Source organism: Phlebotomus papatasi, chromosome 1 (assembly GCF_024763615.1).
Source record: "Phlebotomus papatasi isolate M1 chromosome 1, Ppap_2.1, whole genome shotgun sequence".
NCBI lineage: Eukaryota > Metazoa > Arthropoda > Insecta > Diptera > Psychodidae > Phlebotomus > Phlebotomus papatasi.
Genome location: NC_077222.1, coordinates 72,758,289 through 72,783,138, shown reverse-complemented (window position 1 = coordinate 72,783,138; position 24,850 = coordinate 72,758,289). Strand labels below are relative to the sequence as shown.

General features: G+C 32.3%; 1 protein-coding gene across 2 annotated transcripts in view; it reads left to right on the top strand.

Annotated features, from left to right (window-relative positions):
- The window catches only part of LOC129800642 (LIM domain only protein 7), a 112,665-nt gene that overhangs the window by 24,051 nt on the left and 63,764 nt on the right, over nucleotides 1-24,850 (top strand). For both annotated transcript variants that reach the window (XM_055845188.1, XM_055845178.1), the window contains exon 2: nucleotides 4,401-4,523. The gene's annotated coding sequence lies outside the window, so the exon portion shown is untranslated. The remainder of the gene's footprint in view (nucleotides 1-4,400; nucleotides 4,524-24,850) is intronic.

Genomic DNA, 24,850 nt, shown 5'->3' with positions numbered 1-24,850 from the left:
TGGGGACGCTTCAATATAAAGTAAGGGTCAGTAGCCTTTTCTTAATTTATGAATTGAGAGTTTGTAACGTAGATAATGGTTAATGATCTTTTTTTATGGGCATCTCATCTACATTTTCCTCATACCTTTTCTTTTTTTACTCATACTTTTAAGTGGTAGTTTCAATACATGAGTATTTTGTTGTAAATGAACATAATAGTTCAGTACATGTCGGTACGCATGATAGTAAGATTTTTAATGAGAGGAATTGCTCAAAGCATCTGGAGCATATCGCAGCGGAAGAAATTTTTTGGCATCCCATCTTCTGTATTCATAATTAAGGTTGTGACAGTTTTGGCACTTTTGCTCCCTCGTATTATCATTTGAACCATCACATTCATTTTTTATTGGTCTTTCTTTTGTCCACTATCTAGATTGGGGCATGTGTCTATTTTATGACATTTTCTAACAAAGTGGCGTATAAGATTACATTGTATAAAAAATAATATTTATATCACGGAATAGTGCTGCTGTTTCTTGTCTTTTTTTTTGGAATATTAATAACACTATGGAAATGCTTAGATAAGGAATTATTTATGCAAATTTAAGCAGTTTTAGTATTCCTGCCTTGCATTAAACAACATACTCTTGAAGACTTCAGACAGAGTCCCGTTTTGATTGCAGCCACTCATTCGCTTCCAGTCTTCAATCTCATGCATTCAAAAGCGTCTCTTACTGTGACTTGGTATGTCTCGATAGGTTGCTTGCTTATTCCATATCATTGGATCATGATCCCTGGGTGTATTATATATATAATATAATCGTAAATGTCGGGATATCAACCAAAGGCAGACTCCTCAATAGTAAGAGTCTTTCTAAAATGATTTGCTTTAATTCGTTTTTAGTGTATTTCCTCTACATTAGCCGTATACACATTGATAAAATGGACATAATGAAAAGTCTTCTTGATATCCAACTCTTTATGTATAAAGTGTGTAAGAAGGTAAACTTGCGGATGGTAGATGATGATTGTGATACCATGATGATGATGATGATGATGATGTGGAGAGATGTTTGAATTTTATCCACAAAAGAAATCTCACCATGGAATGTTGATTTTACTTTTTAAGCCACAATTCTTGTATTCTCCACGTGAGCTGTGATAGTTACTGGGTTGCCGTAGAGCAAAACCATACCTTTTTTATATCGTTTGAACTTATAGAAGAAGAAATTCTAATAAATTTCTAACAACACGAGCTTTAGTGCTTTTCAGGTGAAATAAATATTTTACAAGTGCTTTATTCTTTTCTTGCTTGCCTTCCATCTGCAAATTACCATTTTTAATGTCAACTAGTTGCTTGGGAATAAGTTTCTATGGACTAAGAAAAAGAAGAGGCTATGCTAAAGTGCAAAACACTTTGCAGCATGCTCAAACTCATGAGCTTAATGGTGCTCTGGAACTGTAAATTATTTGTTTAGAATAAAGTTGTTTAATTCATATGAAAGCTTCATATATTCACAATTTGTAACATTTAGCAAAGTTTTCCCACTACGTTATTATTAGTAGAAAGAGAGCTATCAGTTGTTTTGAAGCAATTCGTAATTCGTATATCACATTGAAACCTGAGCAAAATACTGGTTAAAAGAGTTTCGCATTTGTCCGAAATTCAAAGACGTTTCAGTAATTCAACCAGTCGGGATATAACTCGTCTTAGAAATTTTTATCTCTTGGCCTTAAAAGAATTTATTTATGTCGATGTACCGAGCTCTTATTGCCATTGTGTACATTGTTCAGTTTACAATTTTTTATTCGGTTTACAATGTATATATGAGAAATATGTCCCATCAGACGCTTCAAACATTTGCTCCGGACAGGACTCGAATTCACAACTGTAACATTCCGGAAGTCACACCCTCCAAGAGCTGAACACTTACCTATTGCACTACGGATCATCTTATTCGAAAAATTTCACTTTTCGAAAAATTCGACCCTCCTAGGCCTTGAAAAATCATAAAATCATAAAAGAAATTGTTCAGAACCATTAGCGTATCTGGATTAAATGAACATGTACAATCTTTAAATCTTAGTCGACGGAACACTTCTTTGACAAGGAACTAAGAGGTTTATCAAACAGAACTGCAGCCAAATCTAAAACCTTCATCACAGCAGGGATAGGTAAAATTTTTGTCTGTATCTGGGGCTGAACTGGGGACTTTTCGCTATCTAGGAGAATGCTTTAGTTTTAATCAGCGTGCTTTGAGGGTTACGAAGGGTTTTCGAGATATTCCAAAACACATTTTTGGAGTAAATGGACAGACGGGAACGTTTTTTAGTCATTCATATATTCGTGATCAGGAAGTGGCCAAGTACATTTTGGCAAAGTTTAGGGTTTTTCGGAGGACATGAGATTTTGTTAGGATTATAGTAGGTGAGATTGTTAAGAATCTTACCTAATAGACAGGGAGGGGTTAAAGTAAAGGTTATATTTATGATTTCAAGTTACACTCTAGGAGTATCATAAAAACCCAAGTTGATACTTCTCATCATTTGATCTTTAGATTTCATATGGTTATGAGGATTGACGAACACGATTATTTGTTATCAAAGAGTCAAATCCGCTAAATTTTAAAAAAAGTACAATATTCTGGGGAGTGGAATGAAAATTTTTATCTATCAATAAATAGATAGGCTATAAATAAACATTGCTCTTTCTCAAGAGTTAGAGCAATAAAATGCTACTCCAGAAGAATTTACTTCTGATTATTGTTTCACCTGGATAGGCGTCTCTGGAAAAAAAATATCTCGTGCAAATATTTTTCATGTTATTGTCTCCATGTCATTTTCAACCTTACTATAGTATCCCAGATTCAGTTTTTTGCCCTCTATTCTGGGAGTTCTTGTTCTTTTGCTATTTTGGATGCAGAGTCATTGGTCACGATAGCATCAATCAACTATTTTGGTGGTTAGTTTTTTTTTGTTCTCAATCTAATTTGGGTGTGTAGGCGGTTCAATGTATAATGTATGAGTAGTGTATTTTGTAATCATCATCATCATCATTATTGTCATTACTATTGTGTTGGAAAAGAGTTTTTTTTCCTACCTCTAAGTATGTATACATCGTGTTTTGTTCCTTTGTTGCGTGGTACTCCATTGGATGAATTTCGGGCATGTAAAATCAGCATGTACGATCGCATCTCCTTCATCCGAAAAAAACTCGTGCAATTGAAGGTCGAACAATGTTCTAGGGTGTTGTGTATAATGTTTTGAATGAAACATGCTTGCAATTTACGTTCCGTGAATAATTAATGACGATCGTTTTTCATTTTGGTTTAGCTGCTATATATGAGAATGACTTCAAGTGATCTTCGAATGTGTGATGGTGTCTCAAAAAGACCTCTGAAGGTGGAGTGTGTGGCTGGAAAAAGATCATGCTTCTCTCAAGTTATTTTTTTGTTGTTGTTGTACTTGTTGGAGTGCAAAAGATCAAGAAATAGAGATTATGGAAATATCACACTTTTGTAAAATACACAACCTCATCTGTTGTGACCATTAGAATTTCAATTAACAACAAAATGTGTGAATAAATCACTCAATTCACCTGTCGCAATAAGTAATGCTTGATGAATGCTGGAGTGGTTTTTTGGGGCGCCAAAAAAAGATCAGTTTTTTTTCTCTCTTTTTATTATGTTTTCTGTCTATGGAGCAAAAATCCTCTATAATTGAGATAATAAATAAATAGCATCCTGTTTTTCTACTTCTTCTCTTGGCCTTTTAAAATTGGAAATACAGAAAGAGAGAAAATGTGTTTGGAAAAGATCATCACACCACATGATGGCGAAAAGATCACTATAATGCTTTCAACTGTTAGGTCTATTTACATATGAACGATAAAAAGATATATTAAAATGAGGAAAAAGACGGATATCGTGAATTTTTTTTTTCGGTGAAAAAAATGTGCAGATTATTTTATGGCTATGATCCATACTATGATAAAAATTTGAACAATGTAGGTTCTGTTCTCTTAAAAAAAATAAGAAATAAGAAAAAAAGTTCACATTTGCCTGAGTGCCTGTGTTTATGGTAATGCTGGCCTATGTCGGGTGATCGATTGGAGTTTATTTGTATAATTAATTAACACGCACCCGTATGACTGAGTGAGAGAGGAGAGAAAGAAGTTTTTGGGGGTATTAATTGAGTGAGAACGGAAATTGAGTACAATAAAATATTTCACAGTATATTTACAAGAAACGCCTGTAATGTGTGTAGGAAGTGCGAAGTATCTAAATTTATGCTAAATGCGTACAATTATGAGTCAATTTGTAAATGATGTCTACAATTTCATTCACTGTTAAATCATAAACTTTTTTCTCTTTCAACTGTCTGACTCTTTTTTTCTTTTTTTTTATTCTTTTTTCTGCAGACTTTTGGCGAAGGAGTTTATTATTAATTTGACTGTGCGGAAGCTTTTCCAATTGATACAAATACTGCGAGATCACTGTACCCATAATTATTTCCTACTGGAGAGGAAAATATACAATTTACGGTAAGTTCATTTTCATTTTTATCACATTGTTGGTTATAGTGTTAATTTGCATAGATATACTCTTCAATTTTTCATTTCAATTCAAAGTTTAAAGCACTAAATCAACATTCAAAGTTTATCTATATTCTCAGGATAGGTTTTTAGTTTTAAAGTGTCGGATTAGTGAAGTATCACCATTTTAATTAAAGAATTGGAAATCTATGAAGTATATCAAATTAAATATTTATTCCCGAAAAACATTTTAGTTCTGTTGCGTTCTCTGATTGGCTAGAACTTTAATGCTTTGAAGCTCCAGCCAATCAGAGAGCGCTAACAATCTAAAATATTTATTGAGCTATTATTTTCAATTACAAGTGGATAGTATTTGAAATCAAGAAATTATTTTTGAGCTTTCTTTATCTGAGGATCGATAGTCATTCATAACAATAAAAATCTTTGACTTACTTTCTTTCTCTCTCTCACTCTCTTAATAAAGTGCAATAGGCAAAATAGTAGAAAATGTATTCTGTGCTAGTGTATGACCTCCAAAAAGTGTTAATTGATATAAAATATATGATTTGCAGTATTTATTTGTTGTTGAGAGAGATTTTAACGCTTGAGGTGAAAATAATCAAATGGTGAATTCGCGATAAGATAAAATGAAAATTAATTAACATATAAAACCAATGCTAAGGAAATAATTAGAGATAAAAAACAATGAGAGGTTTGTTTCTTTATGGCCCCTATACATTCTTCAAATTATTTAACACATTCTGAGATAGTGTGTATGATTGATTTTAGAAGCACCAAAGATAGTGGACTAAAGTGAGACAAAGTTCTGATATTTAACTTGGAGAATTCATACCAAAAATAGTCAAAAATATTTGTTCAATATATGAACAGTTATTTAAATAAAACATTATATGGTTTCACAGACCGCGAAAAGGAATTTATGTGACATTCAGCATTGAATGAAGAAGAAGAAAAAAAAAACAAATGCGCTTACGTGTGTGTCTTGAATGTTGCATAAATTGACAAATATCACAAGAATATACCAATAAATAACTAAAAGCTAAAGAAGAAAAAAAAACTGTCTGAAGAAAAGAGTAAAAATGCGCGACAATGATTGCGATCGTTCTTTTTCGAAGTGAATGACATGGTTTGTAGGTCAATTTGCAGGCATAATAATACAATGATACAGGCGGTATAAAATCAAATTGCGCGTTGTTGATGACTTCAAAGAATGGTTGTTGTGTGAGACCCACCCTGAAAAAGTTACAAATGTTGCCAATTCTGATTCAATTAGTTATTAGTACAATGCTTGACACCGTGAGCTCCATTCTTCCATGGTTAATCAGTGAATATTCAGCCGGGAGATATCTTTTTAGCATAATTTGCAAGAAATAATAACAATTTAATGCTTTTATTAATGGAGTGCATATAAAATCTACCGGGTGAGTGGATGGGCAAAAGTGTGCAAGAATATAAAGTAAGTGAGAGATGATCGTGGTGTTTGTAATGAAAAGTATGTATGAAAAACCTACATAAATACCGTTATCTTTATGGAAAATTATGGTTCGTGATTTTGCAGATTGATGATGAACTTTAATGTGTATATGTATGCGTTGATTTGCGTGTAATGGATTAAAATTATTAAGTTTTATACACAGAAGAATTTTCCACTTCTTCTTAGTACTTTGGCATTCTCAAAAAGAAGCACAGTGTGACCGGACAGAAGTCGAGGTCGCTCGTTTGGTTTATGAAAGTTTGAAGAGCACATTTTCATGTGTCTTATTTGCATTTTGAAATACTAGAATAATAAATTTATGTTCCGTTTTCATGTTGTTATATTTGAAAAATTATAATGATGAACAGTTGTAAAGCTTGCAACAACTGCTTGCAATGACAGAATTAAGGATACTTTGGGTTTATACCATTATTGCCTATGTAAAAACTTTTAGGGTAAATGTTTACAAATTGGGACAGATTGTAATTTTGGACACTTTGAGGGTAAAGTTGGACACTACAAATAAATGGCTTAAAATTATGGAATTTTCTTCCAATATTTATTGAATAATTTATTTCATCTAAATATTTATTCTTTTTACTACTAATCAATTTTGATTCACTAAAATTGCTTTGTTGTAACTTCAGTGAGAGTAGTTGCTTACGAGAATATGACAAAACTTCGGATTTACTTCACTCTTATTTAGCTGGTGGGTGATGAAGTACTAATTTTTTCTTTGATATTATTAAATGCTATTATTCAATATTCATTGAATATCGTGTTAATTCACGGTAATAAATTGTAAACAAAGTGTCCAAAATTACAAGCAAGATGTCCAAAAATGACAGCCAAATCAATGTCTAAATTTTTATTAATTTTTAAACGTATTAAGATTAAATTTAGAATAACCAAAGACATTTAATTGTTTGTCAAGTTTCCAAATAACACTTCTGAGAAGGAAGTAACACAAAACTTGAATTTGTATTTGTATTGTAAATATCACACTTAAAACTTAGAACATTGGTGATTATATGCACCCTGTCCCAAATTACATGTACTTCCCCTACGTTAATATCATTCCTTTTGAATATAATTTTTCATTTCGAACTCAGAAAATGGAGTTTAAATTGATTAACTTAGTGCTATAAAACGTAATTGAAGCTCCTAAAATCCTATCCTTTGTCGATTTAAGTAGCTTAAAAAGATCCTAAAGTACTTACATATTTAGACATATTCATAAAACTACGACTATCGTCTTTATGGAGAGTTCAAGGGCTTGAAACTACAGTACGACTCCGATAGAGTCAACACATTTGATTCTTATATATCTGCAATATTTTAAGTTATTAATTGATGAAGTTACTATTATACTCATTAAAAATTGTCTCAGGCTCTTACTTAACAAAAGTTTGACAATAAACCAGGAATTTTACATATTTTGCACAATGTTTAAAATTTTGAGGAGTTGACTCTATCGGAGTCGTACTGTACTTTTTTAGTGAATCCAAAATTATTCAAATTCGTTTGAATTATTGATTGAAGATTCAGTGAATGCTACTTGTTCTTCTGTTATTATGGCCTCTGTAGATTGACAGAAATTTTCTTCAGAATGGAACATTTTGACTCATTTTTACTACGATTAACTTGAATACGTGAAAATGATTTATTTCAAAATAATTCAATTTAGAAAAAAAATCAGAATACCTGCTTGAGAGTTACAGTGAAATTTTAAATACTAGGCTCTCAATTATCCCCTGCACTCCCTTACAAAACTGCATTGCTATCTTCGTAATTCACATAAAGAAATTATTATTAAAAAAAATTATTTAACGTAACGAGATCTGATAAAATTAATTCCCATGAATTTGTTGACTTATTAGCTTGAAAAACAGTTATAAATTAATCATTACAGAAGAATAATATCCCCATATTTCAAAAACAATTCCAGCTTCCAAGAATTGGTTTGCTTATCATTCACTACGATATACTTTTTAATATATAGCTCGTGAATGCAGAAATAAAGCTAAGAAGTGAATGAAGGTCGCCTCGTCATGCTTTTGAACACTGAAATTTTTTTATTCAATATTCAATATAAAAAAAATCACATAATCCACTAAGAAGGATTGTGGTTCATAAAATTAATTTAAATGCATTAATAATACGTGTATATCCAAGGTAAAAAAATTGTCGTTTTTTTACGCGTGATCTTCTTTTTTTCTCCCGGTTGATCTATTAATTTCATTTGAATAAAAAAATGAAGTATGTCAATTACTTAATTCATATACGACCTCGTGAGATGATAGAGACATTTTTTGGGGTTTTTGACTGCTCAATCGTGCAATTGAGTTTGTCATCAACATATAATTACACTTTGTAATTTGGCATTAATGTACAAATGATTAATTGCTGTGTTATTGAAAAAGTACACCTTGTATGTCATTTATATGATCTCAAGACTGACAGAAGTTCACACTTTTATTTTTTTTTTAGGGTAGAATATTATGAAAATAATACTATTTCTCAATTTAAATTTGACACTCTGGTGTAATTGCAGAAAAGACTATGTGAATATTTTGATGTGTGACGACACTTTCTCACATAATGTATAAAGGAAAAAAACTTCACTAATTTATGAGTATTTTGCAATAAGAGTGACATTTAGATGTCTAAACCTCTTAAGGCGTTTTAAGTATGCCGTCATAAAAAATTAAATTTACCATGATTTTTTTAAATTTTTATAGTTACACTAAAAAAATAACTTTTCTCTGCGGTGCAGTCAGTGTATTAAAAGTGTCAAAAATCAATTTCTTTGTGAATGGAGAAATATCATTTTACTGTAAATTTGTGTCTTGCTATTAATTATCAATTCATGTTATATTGTGTTAATTAACAAATAAAAACCTACTCTATCTCAAGAAAATAATACTGTCTGCAATATGTGCCACGATCACTGAATAATGCAGTTGGTTCGTTTTTCGAAAATATGGGAGAGTTTAGTGTCTCACCAATTATTTGTTAGGTTTATAGTGTTTCTTTTTTCTTTAACCATATAATACAACTTCTGTTGGCGGTAAATACAAATGGGAGTGAAAATAGTTTGAGATATCTGATTATAAATGCACTTGATCGAATAATAATGACGAAGAAAAGGGAAAGTTACAAAAATTCCAATAATTGATTGATAATATTCACAAAAGCTAAAATTTCATTGAATTTTCACCTAAAGCATGTCGAATGTCTCACATTTCTTATTCTGTTGAGGTGGTGAAAAGTCACACTTGTGAGGCGTCATTTCTTATCCTAAATGCAATAAAATGTGTCAATTTTAATTGAAGTAATATAATTGAGATAAAATTGCTGCTTTTAATCTTGTAGCATATTTTTTTTATGGAAGGACGTCAAGTTGTTAACATGATGTTTTTGTCTACATCAACAAAATTATACATTGCTGGCATTAGAATTCAGTAATGCAAAAATTTAATTGAGGTGTTACACAATTTTTAATTAGCAGTGTGTACAACGGAATTGTTTTCTATACGGAGTACTCTTTCTCTGCACCGTTGAATTTTCGCTATCTTAACGTATAATTCCAATGTGTATAATTTTTCACTGTTCATTTTACACTTAGAAAGTGGTTGGGGCAAAATTTTTAAAGAAGTGTTAAAGTTACACATGAACATTGTATTCTTTTTTTATGTTAATAACACTCCCATGTTAAAGCTGCACATGTTGTGCATCACGTGAATTCCGAACGCTCAAAACTGGAGTTTCCTCAAGAGATAATATATTCGAAGATCGGTTTCGAAAATCAAGGAAAATACATTTTTATTTTTCGTCTCGGCTACAAGGTGGCTGGAGTATTTTCTATTCGAATTTTAAAGTCCCTTTGTGTGTTAACATATCAATCTCTACTGTGGAAAAATCAAAGGAACGAGGCTTAATAATATTATTTCTTAATAATATTTCTGTCTCTAAATTCCTTTCTAATCACTGTTCATTTTCTTTTTAACAGACTTTTATTGTGGTTTCTCATTTTTGCAAGTTTATGCGAATTCTTAGTTTGAAAATTCGAAATTCTGTTTCAATTTTTCGAATAATAAGGAAAAAAAATTGAGCTATTTGCCTTCAAGCCAAAACGCTTTTGGATAATCAATGTCTGACTGGGATCACAGCGTTTCTATCGTAATATCTCTAACGTTCGCAATAAATTTAGTACCTTTTAAAAGGTCCTACTTAGAGTTCACTAAAACATATTCCAAATAAGATTTTTTTATGGAAAAGTAAATCCATTTAAAAGATTTAGAAAAAATAACATTTTTCCTCAGTAGCAAGCATTTTCTGGGTCTAATTTGGATAAAATTGATATAAATAGAAAGGTATCCCAAACGGCAATTTTGAGGAAGATTACTGTTGGATGTATGTATTCTGGATCCAAAAATGGGTCCTGTGACGGTCGTCAGAGCGTTGAATGACGGAAAGTGGGGAATAATATGACGGTTATAACGAAAGTCACTTGGCGTCGTAATAACTCTGAAATTACTCGCCCACGACTAAAATATGACGCGCCAAAATGGGCTCTTCCAGTGACTTCCAGTGTCCCTATAAATAATCTTCCCCTCGCTGGGTATGTCTGAGGGGAAATTTCACTTGTCAAATGGCAAATAGAATTACGCAGTGCTGTGAATTCGCAAAGTAGTTGGCAATTTCGCGTATTTTCTCAATAATATTATAGTGTAACATTAGGAGGAAAAGCTCCTCCAGTAGAGAAATGTGTTGTGATTTAGAAAAAGACAGTGCCGACAAAAATTAAGCAAAAATTAGGCAGTGTTTTGGTTGATAAATGCCCGGACAATTTTTATGGAAAATTAAATTTCGTTATTCAGGTGTTTGCTCCTGTCTCAGGAGTATTGTGTGATAAAAATCTTGTGTCTAAAAGTCCTATTTAGTGAAAAATTTAAAAGATTTTTGTGTGTTGTTGCCATCCAGCTGGAATATTTTCGACATGTCGGGCGGCTCATTCAGCAATAGTCGAATGAGAAAAATATTCGCAAATGTGAGTAGTGAAATAGGAAAAAATTGACCAAAATTCCATAAAAAGTAGCAAAAACCAATAAAATATGTGAAGAATTAATGAGAAAACGGTGTCTAATGTGATAGTATAGTACAAAATTGTGGAGTGCGTTTGACTTTTTCATTGAGAGTACATACGTCGATTTCGCACATATGTGGTAGAAAAGGATGGCAAGTGGACTGTTTTGGCGCGTCATTTTTTCGTACGGAAAAGGACCGTCCTTTGGAGTCGCTTATATTACTTCATGTTAGAGTAAATTTTAAGCCCGTAAAATAACTAATGTATTACTAACTCAATTTTAAGTAATGCGGTGACTAAAATTCGACGCGAATACGACGAATTTTTAAGATTCAAATTAGGAGTAATTTTTTGACCATTTCTTGTACAACAAAACCCAGTCATTTTTGAGTCGGAGTAATCGTTTGCCCATTGGGATTGGTATTCTCTATGAGTCTTTAATGCACAATTTTTCTAAAGGTATATGTGGAGTGTACTTTATCAAAATAATCCCACATAAACCCAGATAAGCTTATGTAAGATGAGATACTATTTATAGATGAACTTAGAGAGCTTACAACTTGTAACGCGAGCAAATTTGATTAGTAGTTGAATTTTGGGTTCAAAAACATTTGTGGTTACTAAAATATTCTATTTTGGTCAGTAAACAGACTTAAAATTGATTAGAAATTATTCTGAATCATATAAGATATGTCAAATTGATTCATTACTTCTTGACTTTTTGCAATAAATTGCAATTTTTATTATTTGAAAATTGATACTTTGCCATTTACATCGACAATTATCGTATCTGCATTTCTTTTGTGTTAGAATTTTACGTAATGGCCTCTACACACTAGGAGCAATTCCTTTAAAAAAATGCTTTTTTAAATAAAATTTTCCCTATCCTTGTAGGCAGAAACTTCAGAATTTTTTTTAAAAAAGGCAATTTTTGAGGAAAATTGCTTCTAGTGTGTAGACACCTGGCAAAATGTGTATTGTAGCTTGCACCAAAATGCAGATGCAAAACAAATACAGGTACGACAACGGTCGATGCAACCAACGATTTATGGCACTGGCAGAGCTTTTAGATCAGTAAAATTTCAGCAAATTAAAATTTACAATTCTGACTCCTTCTTTTCTTGACCATTACAATAAATTTAATCCAATTTTGTGTACGAAAATATAGGATATAATAGCGTAAACTCAATTTATTCGATTTGTCTCTCGAAATCAATTTGCTTGACTGGATTCTTCAAATTCATAAATTCAACTTATTAAATTTTCACGCATTCTCTAACTACCATACACAGAGGCATGACATTTCCTATGTTGCCCATATGTTTCTAGTGAGCCGAAAAAACTTTTGAGTTTATTAGCTGTTTTCGGTCATTGTGGAATGAATTAGCAAAAAATACTAATACAAAATAAAAGCCAATTTAATAACGAAGAGGCAACCGAAAACCCTAAATTGGCAACCTACGTAGTTTTGGAGATATCTCGCGAAATGTGTACAAAAACAGGGAAAAAATTACACTAAAACCGGTCGTATTTTTCAGAGCTCATGTCACCCCCCTGATCATACATTTTCATTTTTTTTTTAAATTATTTTCATTTTAATGGATTGATATAGTGAAGTGTAACGCGATTGAGAGGGAAAAAGATTGTGTTTACACAATTTAATTCTGTCTTTCTGTGCCGACCAGATCGAAATAAATTCCTCATGTTTGGACTTTATAATTTCTTTGGTGATGTATACAATACAAATATAAAATAGGAACATTTACTCAAAAATGAGAAAGAAAAAAAAATTGTGTTGAGCACGAAGTGTCCAAATTACACAAATTGAAACGGGTGCAATTTTCTTGTCAGAAGAATCTGAAAACGTGGCCAGTTTTTGGTCTACTGAACACTTGAGTTTCTCTTACCATTATCATGAGTTATATATTTACTCAGGGGTGATATTTGTATAATATGGATTGGTTTCAAAATTCTCCAATGTTGCAAATTCTCGAGAAAAATATCCATATGTGCTAAAAGGTTCTGTTGGTAAAACAAGAAAATGGTAGCAAACCTGCAGCCTAGAACTCATGTTACACTCCACAGAGCACACAGCACATGGTAATTGAATCTCAAGGTGTCAAATTTTGCATGAACGTGTCAACTTGGAGGGTTATTTTCTTAATATATACTTTTTTAAGTTGTTGCAATTTTAATTGCTGTACACTCGTGACATTATTCATATTGGCATGTCTTTTCTTGAAAGTATAAATTAATTTGAAACACCCCAGAGAAATGTATAAATGGGAAAATTTATTCACAATATAATAAATTGCTTATGTAATTGTAGTAAAGATTGAGATCATACATACTATGCAATGCTCAATTGGGAGGGGTAGAATACTGGGTATATAAATGAAAAATGAGAGATTTATTAAATATGGTACTTTGGTACTATTAATTTCAACAAATGCTTGCAGTACTCAAAATTGATTTTTCACGGTGATCATATTGTATTATGTGCAAAATTATGTCACGAAATTATTCTGTGATCACCCGTATAAATCGCGATCACCTTTTTGATCATCGTACCACACCTTGAAAATTGTCGAATTAATATTATTGATTGTTTTACGCTCACTTTTTAAGTAATGGATTTTGAGATGAATTGCTTAAGAAGCCAAAAAGAGAAGAATTATGTTCAGTCAATTGGAAAGTAATCTCCCTTTTTGTAAAAACCATTGACAATATTTTGAGTGTGAAATTGTGACCGGCACGAGTACAAGAGCTATATAATAAAATGTTTTTGAGTATTAATAATAATTTTCACTTGAATAATGGTACAATGCGTAAACAAGGTGGAAAGAAAAAAAATTACTTTTCTGGGTAGCTTTTCAATAGATGGAGAAAATTTCTCTCCATAAAAAAAACTTTTTAACTATGATCTCCCGAAGAAAAGGCTGCAAAAGAGAAAAATAAAACATTATTGGTATAAGACGCCGGTTAATAAACATGAGATCATGTTTTTCCTGTTTCCTGCACAACGCAATGAGTTCTCCATGGATAGAGATATTGAAAAAGAAGTGAATAATGTAAAATGCACATTAGATAAATTGTTCATGATGCTGTGTGGTGTGCTGGAAGATAGAGATTCTTGTCATTTGATCTGCGATAGATTTATAAATGAAACAAATACACTCACCTGAAATATTTGTGCCATCTTATGGTATGATAGAAAAATTTGCATGTTCCATTGACACAGTTTTTGATTATTATTTTCTTTTCTACTTATCAATCTCACACAATTAATCTCACTGCAATAAAGTATGTTTATATTGTGTTTTTGTGCGAAATTTGTTTGGTAAATAAATCTCACAGTCACATAGAAATGTCTGTTGTATATTTTTCTAATTGCTCAGTAAGTTTATTTTTTTCTTCGCCTACATTATTAAGCAACTTACTACCTATATCTTGATTTAAGAAAAAGGAGAAAAAAAATAAGACACTTTTAGTACCACAAAACCTACACAATTGTGGCCATTTAGAATAATTTTACACCTAATGGTCAAAGTGAGTGTTTAATAGTTTCATATGAGACTAAATAAATAAATGACTTACATGAATTGTTAATAATACAATGCACACATTATTTCGCAAAGAAAACCACAAGTTTTGTTCATTTTGAAAAAATTTCTTTAGTACGTGGAAATTGTTAACTCTTGTGTATGTCCACCCACAAATCTACTTATCAATCTGCGATTAGTTTCTTCTAACAAATACGGGTATTGTGGGATTATGTACTTTTACAACTTTTACTCTATATAACTTGAAAATTGCACTCGTAAGAGTTATCCATATGTTAGAAATTGATGGCGTTACCCATTATCCGTTGAATAATTTATTTTCAAAATTGATCATTTTTCCTTTCCAATACTTCCCAAACCTCATGCCAAAAGAAGTTGCAGTATATTTGCAAAGGCTTGAATAACAATGGGACCAGACAAAAAAGGGGGAAAATAATCAATTCGTATGATTCGTGATAGTTTTTAATAAAACTTGAAGCTTGAGACTTTGTAAGACAAAAGTATACTTATACGATCCTTTTGTGAAAATATGGGCACGGTGAATGATGGTGAAATGCAGTCAAAATGTTGTTCATCGTATTTTTTTTTTCAGTGCTTCGTAACAAAATGTGATTGGTATAGAGAGAGCAAAAATCCCACTTATCATGTTTCAATGGTAGTCTAGTGGTTTTGTTGTTATTTTTTTTATCGTCAATTGCATTTGCTAAATATCAAATGGGATAGAAAGAAGTCGCGTGGTCTCACAAACTAGGTAGTATCCACTGATGTTGCTTCTTGGATGGTAGAAAGTTACCGAACAGCTCAAATTCCATACCAAAATCCAGTATTATAAGAGTGAATAGGTAAAATAGCTATTGGGTGGGAATGCACTCACTTTTCTATAATGCTGGACTATCGGGTTATAAGATGTGTGTTTAGATGTGGTGTTATAGGCGAGAAGTGAGATATGATAAAAAGTGACTGATTGCACGAAGGAAATTTAATCTGAAAGAAATGCGAAAGGAATTTCTATAGGGGCAATTATAAAATTGATTTTTAATTGATGATTATAACTATCTATCGTGTCATATGCCTTTCAATTATTATCTACTCTCTATAGGAATTTAGAAAAAAAAAAAATAACAAATTAATATGTGTAATTCTTTCACCCGCTGAGACGCCACTGTCTCACGATGACCTTCCACGATGTTTAAGAGCCGGTTACCAAAAGAACGTGACCTCCACTAATTTCAGTTTTATTCCTTCTCTGCAGTAACTTTATATGTTTTCGTTTTTTTACCCATCACCTTTTAATCCACCTCAAAAACCCATCAAATTGTATGTGTATATACACCTGAAAAACATGAATTTTAAGTTAGTATTTCTTCTTCTGTTCACCGGATGCTGAGAACTATAAGAACTTTCAAGTTCATGCGATTGTCGATGTTAGTATTTTTATTTGGGCGTCATTTTAAGTAAGTCACAGATATTGTAATTCAGTAAAATAATAAAATATTTTCGGTCTTGTTGTTAAAAGTGCCACACAGAGATCTGCGTTTACATAGATGGGAGCAGCTATAGGGTAAAGTGATATAATTTGGAATTAGTTTTATAAGTTGGACAATTCGCCGGTACAAGTTGGACATTATTATTTTTTGATAAATACAGTACAAAATTTGTTTTTAAGCACAAGGAACCAAATTATAAGGGTGTCTACACATTGCAAGCAGTTTTCGTCAAAAATGGCTCTTTTGAAGGAAATCGTCTGCACTGTTGTAGGTAGAAACGTCAAAATTCTGTCAAAAATACGATTTTTGACGAAAATTGCTCCCAATGTGTAGAGGCCTTAAAACTAAAGCATTAAAAATATACAAATAAAAATGAAGTACTAAATTTATCAAGACAAAAAGCCCTGTCCAAATTGTACCACTGTTCAACTTGTACCATTTTACCCTAATAACTTTCTAATCCAACCAAATACACAATAAAATCTTCCTAGGCGTAAATTTCCTACTCAAAATAATTAGAGAAAACTGGGGTAGTGGTAAACACTTTTCGGAAGGTCTAAATTTGTTTCAGTTTTCAAATAAAACAGAAAACAAGACAAAATTTAAGGACAGTTGCTGTATAGGGTTAAGTTTCATCCTTGGGTGTAAGCCATATATCAAGTCTACTCAAGATGCTGGACTACAACGAAGTCCGGAAAATAAAAGTTGTGTCACTGTACATTTTGTACGTAACACCAAATATCTGGGGTAGATTTGAACACTGCTTTAGTTTGAAATATACAACCTCCTTTTTTCATCCCTTAAAATTTATTTTGGAGAATTTTCATGGTTTGAATAACTAAAAAGAAGCTAATAAGCTAAAAAATGCAAATCGAATACATTTTTCAATTATTTTCTCCCACATAACAACATGAGATAACAGTTTCAAGAAGACAGTTTCAGTTTTCAATAGTTTCATTTTGTCTTTCAAGGTACGCCAGTGCCATCTACTTTTGTAAGAAAACTATCTGTTTGCTAGGGTCGCAGAAATACTTTTTCAGAAGGGAACACTTATTGACAATTTCGTCAAAATATTAAAATTTATTTAAAGCATCTAATGAAATGCGAATGCGTTTTTCATTAACCTACCAATTTCAATAGGGATAGGTGTTCAAATTTCATAACCTAAGTGATACAAAGTAGGGTGCCAATAGATCAGGATACGATTTCTTAAAGAACTAATAGGTGTTCTTTCGACCTTACATTGCCCCAAATCTTGTTTCTTGATCAATTATAAATTCTTTTAAAACATCTGTGAATCTTAATTTATATTAGTAAGGTAAAGTACCCTCACTCGACCGGGTTCTTCGATTCGACCGATGGGTCAATTTTTGAATGCTTGATGGTCAATTTCGTCAATTTCTATAAATTTGTCACTGGTTCGTATTATTCATGGAATAATTGACCTGTTAATGTTAGATCATACGCAAAATATTATAGCAAATATAAATAAATTGAATAAATAAATCTACCGGTCGAGACGAGGAACCGGTCGAGTGAGGGCACTTTACCTTAAATGCATTAATATTATCCTGAAATAACCAGTATTAACTAGTCCAGTTTCTTCTATTATATGAGTAATCCATTTTGTCTTCACCAATTAGGGTAAAGTGATATAATTTGGAATTAGTGTTACAAGTTGGACAATTCGCCGGTACAAGTTGGACAGGGATTTTTTCTTGATAAATACAGTACAAAATTTGTTTTTAAGCACAAGGAACCAAATTACAAAACTAAAGCATTAAAAATATACAAATAAAAATGAAGTACTAAATTTATCAAGACAAAAAGCCCTGTCCAAATTGTACCATTGTCCAACTTGTACCACTGTCTAACTTGTACCACTTTACCCTACCATCGCGTTTCAAAAACAATTCTTTTTCGGTGCATTTTAACAATCATTTGTAAAAAAAAATGCAGTCGATTATATTTTTATTCAGATAATTTTTGGTTTGGCATCCAAAGATGAAGCTTTTTCGTGTAAATTTCGTGCAAATTTCGTTCTCTGTAACTAGAGCTACTTGGCGAAACTTCTTATGACCACGTTCAGATTTTTGTGTAGTTTTTCGATAATTTTATTTGCACCAGTAACTCATTAATGAACTGCTTGATACTATGATACTATTAATGAAATACTTAAAGCTTTATTTACTTTAAAATTTCATATATCGTAACTTTATTCGTTTGTAAATATGCTATTGTACATTTAAATGGAAATGCTCTTCCGAGAGGTTGTTAATGAAATCACACTTTATATAATAATTTTAAGCCTATCACTGAATTAACTTTTGCGTACAAAGTTGAGTGAATGTCTTGTGCATGGTTAATTTGAGTGCGAAGGGGAGAAAATTGATAATAATTGAATGTAACTAGAGTCTGTTATTTGTATGTCTTTTAAGGAGGTAAGATGAAAAAAATGGTGATCAAGATCAGCGAGTGAGAGGAAATATAGTTAAAAATTGTTTTATAATCACTAGAAACTGATGTCTGTATTTTGTTCAGCCTCTAGCCAGAAAATAGTTAAGGTGGTAATACGTGAATAAATTTTAAAATTGATTACATTAAAAAAAAATCAATCACAGTAAATTATTTCACGCCGAAAGAATAAAAAATTCAACAATACGGTGGATTGTTTTTGATCATCACATATTTTATTTTCTTATTTTTTTGGTAACATTGCGGATAACTTCTTTTCTCTGGTGCTTCTTTTTGAAGCTCGGCAGTGTAAATATATAGCGGGTATTGGAATCGGAAACTCCTGGAAATAATTTATTCATATAAATTTCATTGTCTTCGTTTCATGATCTCACGACTTTTGCACGGTGCTCTGCAATAAATTTCTTCACCAACATATATAACACGAGATGGTACAATACGTCAACAAATTTGTCTCTATATCTCTAATTAATTTGGATTGAATTGGAAACAAACGAAGACGAATGGTGTGAATAAAAACTGAGAAATAAAAGAAGATATAGAGGGTCGAGGTGAAAAAGTAGTTTGAGTGCAAAACGAGAAGATAACTATTGATTGTGATTGTTTGCTAATACAGACAGATGAATGAATTATTTTTTTTTATATTGTGTATTTCTTTTCTAGTAGGAATTTCTCATGATTCTTTTGGTGATTATTTCTTCCAAAAATCTTGCATTTTCCGCGAAATTCTTTTTCTTATTTTGTTAAATAATTTTTTTTTCGTTGTATGAGAGGTAAATGGGTAAAAGAAAGGGAACACGTGAAAATTGTGTTTTTATCATGTGGATGAAAATGATCACAAATATAAAGTCTTTATGATCTTCATGAAAGAGAAAAGCCACTGAATGTATAAACAGATTTTATGGATATCAGGATGATGGGTATTTTGACCAAGAAAAAAGTAACTTCCAAACAAGATCCTCGCCCTGCTCTTAATATCATATGGTGTGTATTTTTTTTTGTTTTTGTGTTATTATAGACAGTGGTGAGACAAAAAGAGAAAGATATATAACATTGAGATAAAAATATTCTGCTGCCTCTGCACCTTATCCAACACAAAAAACACTTAAGGATTTACGAAAAAAAACCAAAAATCCCATCATGGGAAATTCTTCGATGGGTCTGTTTTTGGGTTTGAGAATAAATCACTGAATCGTGCTGCTTTTTCTCGCAGGAGAATGGATATGGAGAAAGATGAGGACCCATTGAATGAGAACGCGTAAATTTGACCGTATTTTCATTTAATAGTGATTCCAAAGTCGAGATCTTTTATTTTTAAACTTTTGTTCGTGCGACTTTTAATATTGTTTTTACTTTGGGATTTTTTTTCTTAACTCGTTCAAGGATTTTGTTGAAAGAATTGTATATTGCTTTTGGTTTGATGCTTTCGATGTATATATATATTTATTTAGAAAAGTGCGAAAAGCTGCAAAGAGCCTTTTCAACAAGATAAGACAAAAAGTATCTGAACTTCAATACATAAAATGAATGATAAATTCTTCATCTATAATTGTCTTATTATTATCAATTGAATGTATCTATTATTTTAATCGCTTCAAGAAACTTATAGCATTTCGCAAGTCTCTTTATTATTAAAGCCAAATGTTAAAAATAGTGCGGACATACCTGAAGAAAAACTAAATCTTGAAATTCAACAATATTTTGCTCAAAACTACTTCCTAACCAGTAATTGTTGGCTGGTTGGGTTTAAAATATTTTTAAATCTGGAATATTAAGAAATATAAGAAAGCTCATAAGTTCTTACAATAAATCTGAAATTTTAGGAAAAACATGTATCGAAGGATCCCGACAAAACTCCCGAAAGCCAAAATTACGAAAAGTCACATTTTCGAAAACCAAAATCCCGAAATCTTAATATAGAATTCTTAAGTGTCAGCTACTCCTACTTTTGCACCGAACCAAACAGTAACAGTCGAACCAAAGGTCTTCCCCCCCCCCGCCCAAGAGCCGTTATCTTAAAAAAATATCCATTTGATATGGATAATCCACAACTTTGCTTTTGTACGTAAAATTTGCATTTTTTCGATAAAGTATATCAATCTACATCTCTTAGGAAATTGCCTTAGTAACAGTATTTTTCAAAGTACACAATAAAATTTATTTGATTTGATATTAGGCAACGTGAGCACTCAACTAATACTTGAGGCTCGTATGGTGTTTCGGTATCTGGGTCCCTGTGGTACTTGAGAAGGATGCACCATTTCAAGAAGACGTCTGTGTTTCTACGTGCGTTGATGGTCGTATCGCCAGTAATGATGTTCATTCAAGAGATTTTTGACTCTGATTATATGATAATTAGGCGATTTCATCAATAATATACGATGTGGTTGAATAGAAGGAGACGGTAAATAACCTTTTGTTTCGTCTCAATCTTGCAGAATATCTTTCTTGAGGCTTTTGTCTTTCACCTCTTCACACATAATACGGAGTATAGATTTTTCATGAAAAAGGTACCACAGGTAATTTTTATCTCGATTTCCCATGTGCGAGAGATTGAATTCCATGGATTGGGTGCTGTTAAAATTACTTAATTGAAAGGCGGCCAGAAAAGTTCCACATCGATGGGGTATTTCTCAAGATATTTTTGGGGGGAATCTTGGAATTTGTTAGTTTTTATTTTGTCTTCTTGTGGCTCATCTCAATGGATTTTCGTGTGCAATAGATTTCGTGTGACTTTTTCGAGATAAATCATTGATGTTTGATGCAATGTGAAAAGCAAAAATGCATTCAAAGATGGAAAGAAAGTGAGAGAGATAGAGAAAAAAATTAAGAGGATCACGATGAGTGGGAAAAAGTGAAATGTTTGCAGTGATTTCTAGTGAATTTTTATCAATTAATTCTTATAAGTTTGCCTGGAATTCCTCTCACATGTATAATATAAGATATCTAAATAAGAAGTCATTTCCTCACGCGATAAAATCATGAGAGTACTAATTAAAATACACATACTTTTGAAAAGTCTTGGTTCATTTGTCGACTTCTCGTTAAGAAGTAAATCACGACAGTTGTCAGCAGGGTTCCTGTCTCTCTCCCAGTAAGTTAGTGATCAATAGATGCATGATATTGGTACCCTATAATTGATTTTCTAAGATGATGGTAGATAATCATTTATGGCGTTCAAATTCACAAGAGTTTCAGCATTTTATGAATTTTAGTTCGTCAATTCTTTAACCCTTTTGTGACCAGTAAGATCACCAGTGCTGATATTATTAAGAAAATATTTTATTCTGACTATCTAAAATTACCTGTTTTTCTAAATAGTCCAGAAAAATACTTTTGTTGTGTCATCGGTAGCTCACTGATTTTCAATGGTTTAAGGATAACTTATGGTATAAAGGCTTAAACAAATGACCAAAATTTTTGGGCTGATCAAATGTTTTGGCCCATCAAACACTATTTCGCGTGCTGCCAGAGGACAAAACTGGAAGCTTTCTTCAGAAAAAAAGCTCAACAGTGTTGAGCTTTTATTTTCCCGTGCTATAAATTTTATGAGTAAAACTAAGATGAGCGCCATATGTGGATAAACTGCGAAGTATTTTCGTGGCGGGAACGATTTTCGGAAGATTCGGAGTCGTATTGCTATAAAAATTGACATTTGAACAATAGCGCGCGGGGTTTTATTTTTTATTTTGTAAACAAATCTTGAAAACGCAAAGTGATCAGTGAAAAGTCTCAGAAAAATAAGTGAAAAATGCCCACGAGTACGGCAGGAAGGCCATCGAATCTTGCATCGATAACATCCACAAGGACACCGGATATCCAGCAGGCCATCAAGCTGAAGGAACAAAACGACATGGGATCCATGGGATCGACTGGTGCAGAATGTCTAGGACCGAGAATGAGAAAAAGGGAATCCTTCGATGAGATTGTGGACAATCCCATTGCCAAGAAAGGCATAATAGCATGAGCCGAGAGCAATGTAGGAATGCTGAGGGTTGTCATAATTTCCCTGTGGATCATCCTGCAGAAAACTATGTAGCAGGTATCTTGAGAAAATAAAAGAAATATTATAAAATAATAGATTTTTAATAGACACACCAGCTGATCAAAAAATTTTACAATTTTCGCAAGTAGCCGGTTCAAGCTAATCACAACCTGGGCGGAAGCTCCTGTTCTTTAATGACATCCGGAAGATGCTGGAGCATCCTTGGCCTTGTATCAAAGCTACTCCTCGGGATTGTGTGGCTAGAAAGTAAGCTTGTTGAGTGGATCAATGACCAACTCAAGATTAGGCATCGCGAAAGTCTTCCATGGTCATCTGATCGAATAGCAACAGAGACCAGAGCTGAACAATTCTCTTCTGGTATTCAGCAATTCCCTCATCTAACGCTCTCTTGAACACCTGAATCTCCTGCTTGACATCTTCCTCCTGTTTCTCCACCTCAAACGTGAAGGTGTTCTCAGGATAGGGCACCTCCAGGGTTTCGTACTGCTGTTGAACGAATCCACAAGCCCAGCCACCGGAATGGCCTGAACAGTCCTCCTTGGACTGGAAGGCAATGCAATTGGGTTAGGACGCTGGGCAGCTGATCCTCGCTCACTCAAGGATGCCCAGTTCACACTTGATTGTGTAACACGTCTCGCTGCTATTTTTCACCGCTTTTTATTTTTCATTCGCCTTCCATCACATTAGTTTTTTTGTCAACAATAAAAAAGCTTCCACTTGACAGTTGCCTAAAAACATGGCCGCACCATGCTATAAAAAAGCTTGGGCCAAAACATTTGATCAGCCCAAATATTTTAGTCATCTGTTTAAGCCTTAATAAACAAAATTATCACAAATTATTTTGATAGGAATTCAATTTAGATTTAGATTGTTTTCAATCATATTTTATGAGATAATTTTATAAAAAAAGAAGTCATCAATGTATAGACAGAAATCGTCGTCTAAAAAACAAATTACCGAAGAAATTAAAGTCGATAATGGCCTCTACACACTAGTAGAAATTTCTTTAAAATATGCATTTTTAAAGGAAATTTCTCCTATAAGCAGAAACGTCAGATCTTTTTTAACCCTTTAAGGACGAGTAGGTCAAAAATCGAGGGTCGAAAAAAATCATTTTTTCTAACTTTTTATAGCAAAATACAGCTTTAGAAAGCCGTAGGAAAAATTTCATTTCTGGGTCATGGGTGACCCAATCGTCCTTAAAGGGTTAAAAAAAAGGCAATTTTTGACGAAAATTGCTTCTAGTGTGTAGACACCATAACACTTTACGTCGTTTAGCGTCTATTTCGTCTATTATCTTACGTAATTTTACTTCAAAATTCGCAAAATTATATATGCCAAAGTACGCACCCTTGGTGATTAAGATAAAGTAGTAACGCAAAATCGAGGAATTGGTTTATATTTTTCTCTCTTTTATTGTGTGAGCAATAAAATCTCATGCGCTAAATACGAATTCGAGAAATTTATATTTTCTTGTAATACAATCAATGTAAAAAAAAAGTATAAGAGTCTTTGCCCCCTCTTTTTAATGGCTGAATTTTCTTTATTTAATTTAAAAATCGATCCATGGGAATAATATTTTTTTTATCTCTTCTAGTTATTTCATCTTACACACAAGTTATGTAATTGCAAAGTGCAATTTATTAACAAATATACTCACAGCGATCAATTTAATGTATGTGGAAACCGCATTGCAATGTGAAAAGTGGGTTGCGATCAAATGAAGATCGATCGTATGAATTTCACGTCAGGAGAGTTCCACCCAAGTGTCTCTCCGTTGTACGTTCTGTTCATCTTATAGTTTCATACTATAAGTTGTGTAGAGAAATGAAAATTATTAAATGATCATTATTTTTATTTATATCATTGACTATATACATTTAAACATCACATATGTATGTTTTCTTGCATTAAAGTGAACTGGTTTACTGTGAATTGTACCTTCTGCAAAAATGATTAATAATTGAGATGTTACAAATATGGAAGACGTGTCTTTGGTCGACTTTCATTTATTTCATATAAATCTCTATTAATATTTTCAATACACTATAAATAAAACATGTTTTTAGGAGAGTGATAAAGTATATTTTGTCTTTTGACATGCAATTAAAGGTTACACTGAAGGAGTTTTATGCTTTTGCGACGTGATTGATTTAAAGGAAAAGAAAAACAATGAGGCTTTTCTTTGCAATGGTCTCAATACATCTTGAAAAAGATTTGG